Consider the following 18,608-nt stretch of genomic DNA (forward strand, 5'->3'; position numbering starts at 1 on the left):
AAAACGTGTCTAAAGTGGGGTAAAACCGGCAGTTCTCCACTACTCTTAATTATAACAGAATTTTAATTACCTCAGTAGATTATATAGAATTGTCTTGAGTGGCTAGCCGAGTTAGCGTCTCGAATTCGTGTACAGTATATTCTATGCCCGACTAATTTATAAAATAACAAACACCAAATAAACAGCCAGAAATTGGTTTAGGTTGAATTCTTACCATAGATGTAGTTCGACAGTCGTTAGTTGGTGCAAAACAGTAATTTAAAACTTCGCTGCTTGTTTATTGACTCTCTGCAATCGTTTCTAAACACAGCTTATTTGATACACCTGAAAATAAAAAGTGAATTAAAAAACCTGACGACCACGTCGCTGATGCGATACCAGTGGGAATTCTCCAAGTATCCAAGTAAGTAAGTATCCAAGTAAAATATAAAAAAAAGTTGTCTGTGTCATAAGTAGGCCTGTTTAAAACAAAGTGATAGGTCTAAAGTATTCTTGGTGTCAAATAATACACTGTATGTCGACTCCTGCATCTTATACCTACAGTTAACTTGGAAACAGTAGAGTCAATTTGAATTTCGATTGAATTTAGGGTGAATAATAGGGGTTTCGGCAAAACCTCACTAACTCGAAAGGCAACAGCTGACTGAATGTACGCAAATAGTAGTTTACGCAACGATTGCGTTAAGTGAGTCTTTACGACACGAGTAGAAAATTTAAGGCACGAGCCTTGGCGAGTGCCTTAAAAACTTATACGAGTGTCGTAAAGACTATTAACGCGAGTTGAGTACACTACTTTACCTACGACCGTTTTTTAATTACTATCAATCTGGATTTAATTACTAACAATCACTAATGATAACTTTTTAGAGAGGTTATGTTTTCGTGTATTGGCATTGCCACTGAAAGTGATGCAACGACTTGTTGTATAATCAGCTGATTTCCTGTAATTACGTGTTTGTTAAACTTCGTTAAATATTACATTGCTAGCAGCATTCTTACCACAAATAATATTGTATCTGGTACAATTCGGCAAATATTTAATTTATTTTTGGACTTCCACCAACTTAATTAAGAATACGCGAGTATCAACATGAACAAGTCGGATCAACAATTAAATTGGTCAACTGATCAGCTGATCAGCTGATTAGTTGACGTTCGAAGCATTACAATTTTAATTCTTTTCTCTCAATACTTGAACCTCTTTGGTCCGTTACCTGTGTGGATATGAGAAAACTATGCGGATATGAAATGAAACTATGCGGATATGAAAGCAAACAGCTGTAAAGTGAAACTTTTCAATTCTAAAAACTGGACTGAAATGGCTACTTTAAAAAACGGTCGTAGGTAAAAACAATTTTCAGAACATTTAGTTTTAATTGTTGAATATTCAAAATGTCTTTAAAGATTGTTTACCCAATATTCATGCACGTAAGTTTTTGTGTAAAATGTTGTCTGTTATGTATTTGTTAAGTTCCATTAAAATTTAAATGTTCTGGATAACTCATAAACCCCCAAACTCGACAATTCTTGGGCTCTCAAGAGTTACGGGGTTTTACTGTATATGCCTTGTCACAAGAATACCTTCTCATTACAAATGTTAAGACTACCCGAAGAACCCACAGATAAATTGAAAACTGCGGGTAGGTTGTGTTCAAGTATTCGTGGCTGTATAAATATGCCTACAACATGGTCAATTTTTTTGAATGATGAGCTATTGTCCAAAAAAACTAAATTCGTTTGTTTTCAACACTGTGATGCTGGATGTGGATGTGTTATAGCTGTTATTACGGTTTATTTTGGTTAATTGTTTTAAAAAATCGTAAGATATTTGTGACACAATAATTAGAATAGAATTGCACAACATGTCCACGATATGCAAAAGTATCGAAAACAAAAAGGAACCCTAGTAAAAGAAAGACCGAGCCCGTTTTGTGACGTTATCTTCTGCGATAGTTCTATTTGGTTCTACACAATAGAAGCATCATGTAGTTTAATCATATCGCCTTGGATTTGGAGGAATAGAGAAGTTACGATTAATATTTTCAGTAAAATGGACTCTATATTGTGTTATCAGTTTTTTCCAAGAAGCCCGATAACGCGAGTGTTGATAAAACAGTCAGGTTTGTGGTTTATAGCTAACTTTTGCGACGCATGTGATGATCGTTTGAACGATAATCGAATCAAATATTTGTTGATATATAAATTCAATTCGGTTTTTTAGCGAGCAGATAACAAATTCCCCACGTATTTAAATAGGGAAATTCGCTACATAAAACAGCTGAAGGGTGAAGGGGGGATGAAAAGCTCAGGGCAGTAACCAAACACCAAACTTGGACGATAGATTAAATAAATACCCCTACCACAGCGAACCTGCCTCCCATTTACCAGGCTGGATTACCCCTAAAACATTCGCTTCAAATTCTAAGGATTTATTTCCTATCTAAATCACATCAATTTGAATGAATGCTTAGGTTTGCTGCTACTGTACAAGGAAGGGACCTTGTATATGGGTTTTATTGAAATGTTGATAGCTTTGTATGAAATAGACAAATTTGCCGAATTTGATTATATCCCATATCAAGCAAACTAAAACAGTTTATTAATTATTCTCCATATGAATAACTTCAGCATTTTTAATATACACTTTTTGGGGGTTTTCTCCTTAGCTTCAAAATACTAAATTAGCTCTCTTTTAGTCTCTACGAAATGGTTTGGAAATAAATTGCAATGTTTTATGTTTAGGAGGTCGAAATGTTTACCCAATAAACCCCATCCAACATCGTCCTCATTGTCCGATCATGCTGGTTCGCGAACTCGTTCGAATAAACGTAGGCCTATAGGTTTACACGTTTGTACAAAATTTCATTGAAATCAGAGATCATTTGTAATCGAGTCATCGCACTAATAGATCAATCCTACGGATTTTAAAGTTTTATATTTAATAGTAAAATAATGAGGAGGGATTTCAAATTTTTCAAGATAAATCAAGATATAAATTTGGTTCTCACTTTATCAACATTGTTGTGAACTAAATACATTATAAATGGTGTGTTCAGTAATGTTCAAAACAATGGACTACTTCATAGCTCAAGCAATCTTACTTAAACCAATAAGAGTCCATACTAATTTCCAAAACAACCCTTTAATTTCCTTTTGAAGACTGTGATAAACTCAAAGGGAAACTAAGTTATAGGTTGTAAGTAAGAGAGCACTTAATGAAATTTAAAGCTTTTATTAAATTTTAATTTAATAGCAATAACATCAGAGGGGTATGTCGCAAACCTAATCTACTTAATCCAATAGTATGGATACCCCCGGCGCAGCAAACCTGTGGACTAGGTCAATTGCAATGTTTCTGATCGGATTCTCACTACATGCTATTTCCCTAAACAAGCCATATTTATTCCCCATTTAAATAGCATTAGATTTAACTATTACCTAGGGTTTTCTACTACGAGGAAGGTAAAAGGTGTTTTACCAATCGAATAGCAGATTGAATAAATAAATTTGCCAAATTTGGAAAACATACAATCATAAACTACAGTAGTTCCCTTTTTCTCCATAAAAATTAAATGTGAATCCAATGTACAGTTTTGGGGGTTATCTCTATAACATAATTGTACAACAACGCCTCAAAATACAAAATTATTTGTTTGTCAAGCTAGTAATGAAAAATGAAAATGTTCATTTTTTTAGTAAAAATTAAAAAAAACTATTTTTGAAAACTTCAAACAAACCCCCCATAAAACCACGTTCCCATGACTGTATTTGTCTTGCTAATTCGCGAACTATTCAATATTATTTAGTAGTATACCTTTTAAGCCAAATCTCATTAAAATCGGGCCAAAACTACTCAAGTTGTCGCGTTCTCTGTCGTGTATATTTAAATATATGCGTATACAGTATATATTCTGTATATATATAAATGAATTAAAATTTGAATGAATTGTGTTTTTGGCCTCTGGGGAAATTACAATAAAAAAGTAAATCGGTCCCGGGTTTAGGTATTGCCATGCCACCTTTGGTGATAGCTACCCCTATAGGGAAATTAAAATACCCCCGCCGCAGCAAACCTGCAGACTAAGCGAATTCTATTTGTCTGATAAGATTTTCAATTAAATCTATTCAAATAACATTAGGCTTAGCGAGTAGTAAAGTGTGTTATTTAGTAAAATAATAGGTAAGTATAAAATAAATAGATTTACCAGGTTTGATCAAAATATATCCATAAACAAGCAAACTACAATAGTTTACTTATTCTCCATAAGAATAACATGGGAATTTTTAATTTAAAATTTTCTCAGCAACTAAAAATCATAACAGGAAAACTTCAATATACTAAATATTTGTTTTTAAGCTCTTCAAAATGGACCAGAGAAAATTTATGGAATTTTAAGTCTTGAAGGTCAAAAACGAGAAAACCCTATTTTTACCCCATAAATCCCCCCAAAACCCCCGTCCATGGGGTCCGATCACGCTGGTTCGCGAACTCGTTCGAATAAACATAGATTTACACGTTTGTACCAAATTTCATAAAAATCGGATAATGTTTGCTCGAGTTATCGTGCTAATGGACACATATATATGAATTTGAACGGATGGTGATTTTGGCTTCTAGGGAAGTAAATCGGTCCCGGATCCAAGTCTTACCATGAGACCTACGGTAATAGCTTATTCCCTATATGGGAAATTCGTTACAAAAAATAACTTAACATGTTTTCTCAATTTGTGATAGCCGTTTTGTATAAATAGCTTTACATCAAGTTGGTATGATTTAATAACACTTTATATAGTTAGAATCTAGATTAACTGCGATGGGTATCTCAAAAATTAAATATATGCTAAATGCTCAAAATATGTATAATTTCTCTTAATTTATCGCAGTTAGATTAATTAGCGTGACTTGAAAGTAACCGTCGATTTCGACGGGTTTCACCTAGTAATGTAAAATTGTTAATTATTATCAAATTCTATACGGCTAAACTTTATATGTCGGGGTAGAAAATAGGAAAAACAATTTTACCCCTCGTTTCCATAGTCCGATCATGTGAGAGACATATGTTATTTACCTACATGGAAAATCAAACATATACCACTTGGCAGCGTTTTATGTGATAGAGGCTTGTCGATAGAAGCACCGTTAGTTGTTATCTTATCGCTCCTACGTTCTAGGAAAAAATGAAATCTAGTGCTGACAAGACATTACACAATACACATGTGTTAAAATTGTTAGTAGTCAGTCTGGGTTTAGTAACCGTCTGCGACGCATGTATTTTATTTGTCGGAGTGATACTCTGATCAATTATTTTGTTACGGAATAAACGCGGGTTGGTTTATAACAAACGAAACATTTACCGTCACGCGATGTATCTTGAGTTCTTGCAGCGACGAAGGAAGGTGAAAAGTTTTGCGTTGAGGCTGTGATCGAACTCGCACGACAGACGTAAACTCACACTAATTTTACGCGATGCATTTAGGACGAGCAACAGTTTGTATGAATCTCACATACCATCGCCGATTTTTTGGAACACCAACGATCGCTTCGCGTCCGGTAGCGACACGCGTTAAAGTCTCTGAGATCGCGAGTGTGTTGGTGTGTAGCCCGAATGTGAAATAAGTCATTTGTTTGTGTATAAGTGTTTGTGTTGTGTAAAAACGGATACCATTAAAAGGTGAGTACCGATAATAGGTCGGATAAATCATTGTATGAATTAACTTTAATCCCTTTACAAAGGTACAACATTTTTTTAACGATCATTAAAATTGTATTACCACGCTTGGTAAAAAAATACAAACATGTAGCTAATTATTTAACCTTTCCTCGTGTACAGATGTTTTTGTATAAAAAATCACTGGACGTTGCACGTTTACTAAAATATCATTATGGCTCAAAATAAAAGTAAGTAAAAAAATTCCACGCCCCCTTGGATGGAAGTAGGTCTAAAGGATAAAATTTGGAGTACATGCTTAGGTCGAGGTCTTTTATGACACTAAACATAAATTTTATTTGAATACCGGTTCTTTTGTATTTGAAGGGGGATTGAGGAGTTTTAAAAAGTACTGGATAAAATTCAGTTTAAAAAGTTTTAAGTGTATATATGCTTGAATAAAAGCATCTTTGTAGAAAGGGGGGGGGGGTGATAATTTAATTAATTGGGGTTACAATCATTAAGACAATGATGGTGACAAAAAATAGTTATAACTGTTGTAATATAAATTATCAAATGGGAAAACTTCCGATTAAGTTCTTAACATTTAAACAACGTGTATATAATAGATCTCATTTGAGGGGGTGGAGGGGGAGTTAGGACAAAAACATGTAAACGCATTGAAAACTAAAAAGGCTAAATGATGGTTATGTCCACAACAATTGAACAGCTTAACCTATCTGTGACTTGAACCTATATTAGGCTATAAATATTGTTAAAAACAACCCTTCAACTTCATTTGAAAACTATCATAAACCTAAGGGTCAGGGGCGCTAAAATATAGGTTTGAAGTAAGTTAACATTTAATATATTTATTGAATTTCAATCCCAATAAAGTCAGAGGGGTCTGTTGATATCTTAAATCTATCAACAGAATCCAAAGGTATGAAAATAAACTTTAATTTTTCTCAATTTGTGCTAGCCGTTTTATAACAACCAGTTAAAAAACGAAATCTTGTCAGTTAGTTATGGCTGACTTCATAACATTTTACATTAAAAAAACTTTTAACTGTAATGGGTATCTCGAAAATTAAATATAGGCTAAACCGTTTTAATAAATTGATTTTAAAGTCAACTAGGCCTATACCCGTTTACCTATGTTAGGTTATTAAAAAGAAGTAGGCTTAATTGAAATAAACGCCAGATAAAACAGTCCAGGCCTATATCAGATTGTCTGAAATCTAGGCTAGAATAGGTCTGACCTCAGACATAGGTTAGCTGCTAAATACAAGTCTGATATAATATATAATTAGTATTGTAGTTGCATTAACCCATAAACTAAAAGATAATTACCAACAACTGACGTTAATTACAAAAATAAAACTCTAAAATCCCAATCTTCATGTCCTAATATCCCAAGTCCCAAACCTAGGCTGGAGATTTTAGGCTCGGTTACTTGCCACAAAAAATAACATATCATCTATCATGTACAGAAATAACATAAAACAAGAACTTAATACATAAAGAACCCATTTTACAATAGATTAGTATCAAAATAGTTGGCTAATAATAATAATCAAGTCATTAAAAGACAACAAAAACGTTGAAATAATCCCCCAACTGCCTTCAACCAATGAGAAGAGAGCTTTAAGATAGCGTAGGCTTACCATGGACACAGTTAATAATTTCAGTGATAAAATTCACGTTAAATATAACTATTATTTGATAAAAACACTCTATAATTGCAAACCGTTTTATTTATATCAAACATAACATAGGCTGCGACATAATTCACCTAATCAATCATAAAACCTCTCCAAAAATGTATCACTAAAAATCAGTAGACCTAATTAATTTAATTCAACATGGCGGACTTCAAAACTGCCGACAATCAAGTTTAGGCTGAAACTGAAAATTATCATTTCTCATAAATACATCACCAATATTTTATACAAATAGCCCATCAACATTATTCCTTACATTATTAGTGTAATTACGCGAACAAATTAACGCAATATTAATACAAACGACAAAATCCGATCCGAATATTAATGCTATAGGCCTAGTCCTAGGCCTAGTCCAATAGCTTGTGAGGTACCTAGACTTATTTAGTTGAAATTAACAACAAAAACCAAGTAATCAATTACAATCAGTTGAAAATTACTTACTTGGTACATTATTTAATAGTTTTGACGGAAAATTTTATGTTATAACGCAATTTTAAACTTTATAATTCAATTTTATGCGTCACTGATAACGCAGCATATCTTTTTACATCAACGAACATGGCGTCTGGCGTCAGCGAAAAGGAAAGTGAAGCCGGAAAATCATAATTCAACCGGAAGAGCAAGAAAGATAAGTGCGCCAAGTCGGGCGTGCCAACCTTTGGCGATAAAAACTAGCCTGTCACCTTTCATAGAATAATTAATTAAGTTGTTGCACATTGATTATCGCATCGGGATACGTCGTTTCGGAACCGAGTGGACCCGATGATAGCCGACCTATTCCGATCAGTCTGAAGCGTGAATTCTAACTGTTTTTTAGCGGGGACGCGTTAATTATGTATTTGTGACACTAGTTTTAAACCCAAATATTAAGTGGGAGTAACTTAAATGTGTTATTGTGTCTTACTCATGATAGCTCTTGGCGTGCAACATTTTACTTAATATACTTCCCTTGAAATAAATCTTACTGTCGATAGTTTTGAATAAATATTCTGGCTGTTACACTACAAAATAGCCGCCGGAGGTACAACCCCCCCCCCTGAGGAGTGCAACCCCCATTTAATCATTATATCTCTGCTGATGTCTATCCTGGTATCTAGAGTCAATGTTTTTAGGTGATGCATACTCAAAATGGCTTCAGTATAATTTTGATGATAGAAATAACTTATTCACTGTTTGATAAACTTCATTCGAACACTATTTATAAATTTATCTCTTACTCACACAAAGGTATATAGTGTTAGATATATTTATTAAATAATTCAGATGTTATTGTCATGATTACTCAAAAATAATGAATGCATATAATCTAGAATCATTGATTATACATACGAGTACGGGATTATATGAAATTTTGATTTGTATAGTTTTGTCAGAGATGTTAATAAGGTTGTTTTATTCCTAGACTACACCATCAGTAGTAGATTAGCGCGTTACTACATCCAAACTTTTCGCATTCAATTAATAAAAATAAACTATATACATCAGACAATACTGTTCAGTAACGTGTAAGCACACATATTTCCTCTCAACCTAAATGCCATTATAACTTATCACTGTGGTAATAATTACGTTTATGGGCAGACCGAAAACGCCGAATAGTTACGATAGTTACTAGCTAAAAAGGTGTCGCAAAAAAATAATCAGCGCTGAGCTCTGTGGCGTTTGTTATCTTATCGCTGGAGATATCAAACACCTGCAAGTAGATTGACTCAGATTCGCAAGTGGAAACTGGGCGGTAAACAGTTATCTATAATTGAGGTTATGTCTCAATTATTGTAAAGTGACTTGTTTTTGTTTAAATATACTTGATTTGTTTTAAGCAATACCTTATTGATTGATTAGCTTCCTCTGCGTCAATTTCGGAACAAATTCCTTTCATCACGTTTTTAGAGTTCTCATTGATCTGTTAATTGTTATTTTAATTACATTCTTCAGGTCGTTACTCTAATGTCTTGACCTAACAGTGAGCTCGTTTACACAATAAATAAATAAATTAATAAGTATTTAAATAAAGCAATTAATAAATAAATAGTAAATATTAGTATCTTTAAATATTATCGTGTAAATTACGGCATAGTATTTACAAACTGATGTTTCTCTGTAATTACCAGCTAAAATGTTAATTTCCGCATAATATTACTTTGACTTAAAACTTTAACTTTTCTTCAATATGTTAATCACAATTAATTACCTAGTAAAATAACATGTTAAACTCCCTAATTCCCTAACAGGTTTCACACAATGAGTTGAACACTTTCTGCTTTATCCTACTAGTTTTAAAATTTAACGTTACTTTTATGGAGGTGTGAAAATCGAATTACTGTTCTCTCACTCAACGTAAAAAATACCCCCGACGCAGCAAACCTGCAGGACAACCCGCATAATCGGACTATGGGAACGGGGGTTTATGGGGTAAAAACTGATTTTTCCCATTTTTGACTCTAAAAACACAAAATTTCATAATTTCTCTCCAACCCATTTTGTAGAGCTTAAAAAACGAATAACTTTGTATAATGAAGTGTTGTTGTATGCCCAATGGTTACGGAGATAATTTACAAAATTGTAAATTTAAAATGCCCATGTTATTCTTATGGAGAATAAATAAACTGTTGTCGTTTGCTTGTTTATGGATATATTTAAACCAAATTTGGAAATTTTCTTTATTTATACTAAGCTATATACATTGCAATAAAAAACACATCTCAATATATTCCCTGTAACAACAAACCTAAGTACTCACTAAAATTAATTTTAATCGAATAGTAAATAAATCTGATTTTTAGGGAATATTTTAGTAGAAATCCAGCCAGGTAAATGGAAATTTGCTTAGTCTAAAGGTTTGCTGCTGCGAGAGTATTTCTACAATGCCACTTTAATCAACAACCAAATAAATGCCACATCAATCAACAACAATAACAAATACAAACAGGTACCTAACTTAATTATGATAAGTTCTTGAAACTAGGTAACACCATAACAAAAAAATCCCATGCAGATTTTCAGATGATAATTTTAGTCACGTGGATTAGAATAAAGATAATTCAAATTCCGTCGTCGTATAGGGCCTATAAGTGTGGTATGAAAAGGTAGTTGATACATCTGAACAAAAGTGTTTTACGTTCAATACTTTGCCCGGTAATTACGATTTTATTTACAATCTGTTCATCTCTTTGAATTCATAAAATAAGGTAACTTAACAAATGAAACATTCGCTAGTCGACATCCATCGAAAGATCTGATTTTAAAATTTTGATTTCAATGAGAAAAATATTACAATACAAAAGGGAAAAGAGTGTTACAAAACAAGTAGATTTGGATTTTGGATACAGTTAGACAACAATGCAACAGCTGACTTCCCCTTTCTCCCCCCCCCCCCCCAAAAAAAAGGAGGAGGTTAAACTAGGTCAAATTCACCGATCAGCTGGTAGACAGATAAACAACGCTTCCACGCGATTATTTTATTTTGTAATCCCACTCAAGTTTCCGATTATACCTGTAAACTACTTATTTAGTTGTTATGCGGAACAGTTTTGTTAAAGAAATGTTAAGTCGATAAGCGTCTGTAAAACTATTAGTACAATAATCAATAGAATCTTTGAGTTAGGTGTCACTGTTAAAGTAATCAAATTTATCATTAAAGTGAAATATGGACTGAATAAAAGTGCAATTTAGTTTTTAAATTACTTCCCGTGTTCTTGAGTTAGAAAACCAAAATTTAAAACTAAACCCCTTTTTAATAAGACTTGCAACATCAGACATTTCAGAATGTCGTTTTTCGATATACAATATGTTTAGTAAATGCAATACATGATGAGACTATAAAATAATAAAAAAATAAACAATTATCACAGTTTCTACTTTTTATAGTTGAATTTGAATATTTATCAAGCTATGCATCAGACTTCTGCTACTGCATTATAACAAGGACCAACATTAACTGATTGTGGCTCAGAAAAGCTATAAAGGATGTCTACTTTATTAAAAATAGTGTTTTTCATTATTGATTGGCCTCTATAAACGTCCGAATCAACTAACAAATTAACTGTTAAAATAAACGTTCAGGTTACTGTATTGCCCATAATAATTATAAATTTGAATAGTTAATTAATATCCAAGCCTATGAAAAATTCATTGTTTAAGATGCTCACTCATCCATCAACACTACGCCTAATATTTATGTTTTATATCTCAATAAAACTAAATACTAAAACATATGTTATTCCAGCCTTATTGTTCATCTTGATAATTAGGCCTACCCAAGTACAAATTGAATCGGGTGCCATTCATAAAAGCAAATAAACCGTAAAATCTTTTACACAAATACACAATTTATTCTATGTTCTTAAAAATTGGTTACAAGTTATAACCAAATCAAGTTATAAACGTTACTAATTTACCTTACATCGGAATAAAACATTTAAAACTCCTCACCTTAAAAGCAAAAATTGTAATATTCCTGTATATTCTGTTTACCTCTTTCTAATAAATACAAAAAATTCTTTGAATTATTTAATCATCCCTTCACACAATTATATTTAGTTTTAATCCTGTACTGCAAACCAACCGAGAGAGAAGATTGAGAAGAAGATACATTAATTTCGACTCAAAATCTATCTGCATCTGGAACATTCTTCGAATTCGCAGACAATGAATCAGCAACAGCTGCTGACGCTCAAGTATACCAACCTACTAAAATTAACGACTCCTACAAAATTAGGAAAATTTCTGTCAACTTGATTTAAGATTTTGTTGTAACTTCTAATTATTCTGTAGTACAGTATTCATGATCTATATCATTGCATGTTAAGCTTATCTTATGTTTTAATATTTTACCTTTGCAATATTTTGATTGTTTTCGTTAGACAGAAATAAATCCAAACCAGTTGGTTGGAATGTTGCCTCAAATTAGATAATCACACATGCTCTACTGTGGCAGTTAAATCCACAGTCAAAATGAGTATTAGATATGGACATATTGGCGTAATAAAAAATCCACCATAGTATTGCAGTTGGCGATGAAACCTTATATTGTAAGATAAGGATTTATTCAACGCTTTTAGGCTGATAAGCCGTGTTATCAGGATATTTATCGGTGTACATTATAGTCTAATAATCACAGTAATAAATCACAGAATAAGAGTTTAGTTACACTCTAAAATAATTGGCAATCTGCGGCAATTCATACTCATTATGAGTTTTGAATGTAAATCCACTTAAGTAATAGATTTGTTCATAGATATGTCCAAACCCAATCTTTGCTTTAAAGGTTTCAAGTTTTTGTTAATTTTCGCTTTTAATCACCGTTATATTTTAATTGATTTATTAAATGCTAAAAGTGAATAATTTCCTTCTGTAGGTACCTGTATTACTCATGGTAGGAACAAAAACGTTTTTCCTTCGAATTGTGTAAAATTACTCTGACGAATTCTACTTCTTGGATTAATTGTACTAAAAACTCTAAAAGCTGCTTAATCTATAATGATGTTCTATATATATTCTTACCTAGGGAGCAAATAGTGATACAGCCTTTATCGTAGTATGTAATGATTTTTTAGACATTTAGCTTCATTTACTTTATAAAGATTACGAAACCACAAACTTAATATCACTACATTGAAGAGATGCTGTTCGTTTCATGACTTCTGGAAAAGAAAAGAACGTAACTCTTACGAACTACTCTGACTCAGCAATAATCAGCATCTATGAACTCAAGAACAGCTGATTCTCAAGTTTACCAGCATGCCATATATCAATTAGACAAAACTTGTCATTACTAATGAACAAAATGTGGACTATAATGAATGGCTAATTATATATTTTATCCCAACTATTAAGTCTGCTTAATTTTATTTCGTTATTTGATTTTTAGTTATATTTATCGTGAATGTTATATTATTAATGTTAGTTTTTAGAGGTTAGATGTATTTAATCACACTCATTAAAAATATAGGATAAAATAATGTTCCTCGTGGTACAAAAGTAGGACAAGTTGTAGTTTTTTTGTAGGTGTTTAATCTTATATTTCTCATATAGCATTTTTCTCAACACCAGAAATAATGTCGTTAACAATATAATACATTAAACGTGGCCATGTAAATGAAATAAATATGAATACATTATTATACGAGTGTATCTTTTTATTTAAAATTACCGTATACAGAATGATCCAAAATGATTTAAACAATGTGTTGAGAACATTTTTATAATGTAAACTGTGTACGTTTTAAAACTACTCCTTTATTACTTTTATTTACATTTCTTTACACATTTTTTATATTTTGATTTGCAATGGTGATTAATGTAAAAAATTAGGTTAGTATACCATACTACAGGTATATTGGACTTAAATGATAAAACTCAAATATCTAATCGATATTCAGTAGATATCGTAGTCCATGATGGACTTCTGTTGGTTCCTTCATCTGCGCAACGCAACCCGCAATGCTTGAGTGAAAAGAGGGTGTTGCGTGGACAAAATGCAGGCGCTTCAAATGTGCAAGATGCCAGTTTGTTGTGCAGCTTTTGTCAAACAATATGGTGATTTTTAAAGTTATTTGCACAGTAAATAATGCATTTCCGTGTGGTTACTCACATTTTAGATTTTAATATTAATTTTCAAAATTTGTACGCACATTACACGAGTAAATATATTTGGATTATCAAAATTGTTAAATAGAAGGGTGTTTGCCTATATCATGGATTGAACTTACCATCAAGAATTGCATTTTGTTTGAACATAACACACATACTAAAATTGTGGAACTAACTAGGTGTTTAAAATACTAAAAATCAGGGATAATTCAGGGAGAGAGGTACCCACAGTCTAAAATATAAATTACTAGCTGGCCCGGCAGACGTCGTCCTGTCCTAATGTGGTTTTTTTGTCAATGCTCGTTCATTTTCAAGATGAGCTCGTTCGCATGGCTCAATCACGTCCTGGTTGAAGTTCGTTTGCTACGCTTACTCACCTTTAGGTTGGAGCTCGTTCGCTGCCCTCACTTGCCTTCAGGTTAGCTGGTTCGCTACGCTAATTCGCCTCCAGTTGAAGTTCGTTTGCTACTTATCATAAATCAGCTGTTGTAATAAATTTAAAAAAATAATAGTGCTGCACCCTGTTGGTAAACCTATTACCTTTTTAACGCTATAGAGCGTCACAGAATCAAATTGTTTAGTTGAACAAGCTGTTAAGATTCTTTAATTCCATTTAAATATGAGTACTCATAAGGTTAACATGGGAGACTCCAGAGCCACTGGGGCGGAGGCCTTTTGATGGATCTGCACCAAACTTCACACTAAACCAGCCTTGAATAATGCTTAATAATGCCTGAAAGTTTCATTACAATCCGTCGAGCGGTTTCAGAGTCCATTAAGGACAAACAAACATACATTGGATTTTATATATATAGAAGGTAGATGATCTCCAGATTCTCGGATAAAAATTGGTTTCCATTAAATCTTGTATATTATAAAGATATTTAAATATATAATTAAGAAATTTAACTCCAATATAATTAGTAGGGGTTCTCAACCTTTGTCCCTCCACAAACTTCTTATAACCCTGCATTTTTCACCTCTCAGCCCCCCCCCCCCCCCCACCAACCATATTAAACTCTTATATCATATTTAATTGCACATTCATTCACGCCACACTTGGGATCTAGTTGGTGGACTCGTCGCTCGTGTGAACTGGTGTGTCGCCGGGTCGTGAGAAATGCTAGTCAATGTCAGTCAGCTAGATGTGTCGCTCATGTGAATCCTGCCTTAAAATTTGCTCAAGTGTAGGCCCTATTGGTTACCAATTTTGAAAAGAATTATCAATTGACACACTATTAATATATTGGTTTAAGTTCCTGTAGAATTGTTTGCAAGTTACCTAAAATCTTAATTTTCTGTTCCCATAAGTTTATTTGTTTGAGTGCAGTTGGTACTACATTACAGTATAGATGTAGATAGAGTTAACTGTTTACTACAGCTTATGTGCAATTGGTAGTACAATACGTTTACTTGGCATGGGGTAGGGCCTCATCGAGTGTAATTTAGCCGCTGAACATTTCACCGAGATCGCTGATAAAGTTTTTTACTAACGGCACAGTTATAAAAAAAATAATTTAATTTTTGTTATAGCATGTCTCCTACAACTTGCCAGCTTGGTGAGGGATACGCCCTTTCACATAGCACATTTTATACCTTAATTGACTTACCCCTTAAAATTCGTTAATGTTGAGAAGAGCAGTGTTTCTGCCTGTAAAAGGAGCGTGAGTGGCATCTAGGAATCGTATTATGCCGCAGGGATGCTAGTTTGTTTGTTAAACACTTGATAAGAACATACATTTTCTTAAACTGTTGGTTAAATTCAAGGTTAAGATCTGGAAAACGTTTTGTTCTCACATCAGCTATTATACATAAAATCGGTTCAACTCAAACCTTGACAATGTCAATCACAAGTCACCAACCAAATTCAACTTAAGGCTTGTCAAAATTTTCCTTTATGTGAAGGAAAATGGGGAAAAGTTATCTCCAGTGTTGACAGCAAAAAAAGTCTCAAAGTTCAAGTTTATAAGACACAAAAAAAGGTTCGAAGCTAAATAGAGTGTCTTACCCAATAAAATGCAACAACTTGCCTTTTCATAATAGTAATGCATTTAAAAAAACAAGCTGCTATACCCGTGCTTTGCAACGGGAAGAAAATGTGACCTAGAGAGCTATTAAAGTGGTGCTGATGTGCGTTTTAAAATACAGCAACTCTATGATTTAGTTTGAAAATATAAACTGATTTAAAAGCGTAAACCTACTTACTTTCAAACCCCTACTTTTGATGTTAATAGATCCATAAGAATATTACAACATACCTTAGTGTAGCAATAGTATCAATTGCTTCATTTTGATGATTCATGAATGACATGTTTTACCATAATTCTTCAATAGTCAAGCCTCTTCACATGTAGCTTACTATATAAACTAGGGTTGCTTTCAGAGAGGTGAAAGCCAGTTGAGCGGAACAAACGTGATTTGATATTTGTATAAGTAATTAAATGTAAAAAGGTCAATAGAGTACTAATGCTGGTTTTATTGATTAAAATTATAATAATTCAAATTTGTTTTTACTACATCTTGTTATTCAAATACCTCTTCCAGAAGTGCATTATGGTAGTTTTGACCATGAAAATATTACAGTAGTTGGAATCTGATATTAACATCCAAAAAGTAAAGTATAAAAAAGAGAAAGGTAATTAAACATTCAAATGCAACCGTAGCATACAACAAAAAAACATTGGGCTACATTTTTCACCCTTACAATCGGTTAAAGTATTTAAGTATAAAAAAACAGTAACTATAAGAAAACGAGTATTAAAGTATAACAACAGGAGGGGAAATTTGACATTTAAATTCAACCGTGCAACATAAAATGGCTGAAATGTAGGCCTAAACATAAGTAATAAGTAAACATCGCATTCAGTTGATTTAAGGGAGAACAGAATAATAATAAGAAGGGAAGATATGCCTTAAATATACAATGTAGATAATATAATTAGAAATTAGTGGCCTACTCTGGACAAGCCTTGACAATTATCCATACCGTGGTTAAAAGTGGACTTCTATAAGCCTAGGTAATTAATTTATTTACTTATTATTATGGTTGTAACTGGACGTATGTATAGCCCGTGGCTTGGCAATCAAATAACAGTATTTATACAGGATAGGCTATACTGTTATCAACATTTGAAATTACTGAATTGTTACCAAATTACTGTTTCACAAAATGCAGATTAGCAGATTCCATTTTCAGCCGAGCCATTAAAATGAGGATTTGCCGAACAATTATTAATATTACAGAATAGTATTTAATGATATACAATTTTTCACATTTCATAAATTACATGTTAGTTTTGCTATGGTCAAAGGTCCAAATCCAAATGTTCTTTTCATTTGGTTTTATGTAGTAATTTTCTAGAATCATTGACTTTATATAAAGACAATGCTAGAATACCGTAGATGGCTTGTTAATACCATAATGCAAGCATTTTTGTAATCGTTTCCCCGTTTAACCAACTATTCCAAAAGATAAAAATTATATGGTGCAACACAAATAAACAACCCGATAACCTACACTTTACCTTCCTAATCTAACCTTACTTCAAAACACTAATACTCATAAACACCGACCTACCTTCCCCACATGCCGAAATTAGATCAGTGTTCAATCTGCGTTTTATTAATAAGTGTAATAACTTACTGCACCGTCGATGTAATTCAACATAATATAACCTGTGAGGTATTATCGGATTAAATATCGATTTCGATGCGGTTCGATATATCGCTTATTAGATTCTGATTTCTAACATTGGCTGTTTCTAAAATTCTAATCAGCTGGCAACACAAATAGGTTCCCAAGAAAGTAGTCACCGCGGTCTGTATCCCTCCGCTCCTTGTTTATGCTCCGCGCATTGAGAAAGTAGTTCCGTATATTTTCTCAATTTTCAGTGAATTCCGCGCCTTGAAAAAATGTTTTAACGGAATTTTCTTGTTTATTAAAATTATAGGAATGGTTTAAAAACGTTTAAAAGAAAAGTCTAGAAAGTTAAGAAATACCTTATGATTCTCTTGTTTACATTTTTCTTGTAAACAAAAAACTGTCATATGGCTACTTTAGTCCCATAAGCTTAATGTTAAAAATTTGAAATTTTAAGTTCGTTTTAAATTGCATTAGTATTATCTAATTGAAATTTGCTTGTTTAAAAACCATCTCACTATTAGTCTAAGTAATTTTGTTAAGTTTGGCTGAAATGCGTTCAGCCGTTATTGAGTGATGTTGCTCTATTTGTTGCATTGAAGTTGATCCCAAAGAGCTACGCTCGCTTCGCTCGCTCCGCTCAATTAAAAAATGAAACTTTGAGCAATTACAAAACGTATACAACCTCACTTTAAAACCAAACATAACCCTCCTCAATCTACATAAAGCATAACAAACATCTTTTTTGAGTAAATAAACAAACACCAGTTCATTGTACTGACCAGCTGTTTCATTAACTAAATAAAATAAATCATTTAAACATTGGAAGCATGCGAGGCCCTTTGGAAATCAGCCTGTGGGGCAGAGCCCTTAGGAAATTCCTCCATATCAATACTTTTCGGCAAATCTACACACTGTAAGCTTCATTTTGATGCCGTGCCATATGCCTATATTTTTATTTAGTAAATGACCTTAACCATTTACATAAAATTTGATTGTATC

Source organism: Macrosteles quadrilineatus, unplaced genomic scaffold (assembly GCF_028750875.1).
Source record: "Macrosteles quadrilineatus isolate MER2022 unplaced genomic scaffold, UCM_ALF_1.0 Scaffold_4__1_contigs__length_99947679, whole genome shotgun sequence".
Taxonomy (NCBI): Eukaryota; Metazoa; Arthropoda; class Insecta; order Hemiptera; family Cicadellidae; genus Macrosteles; species Macrosteles quadrilineatus.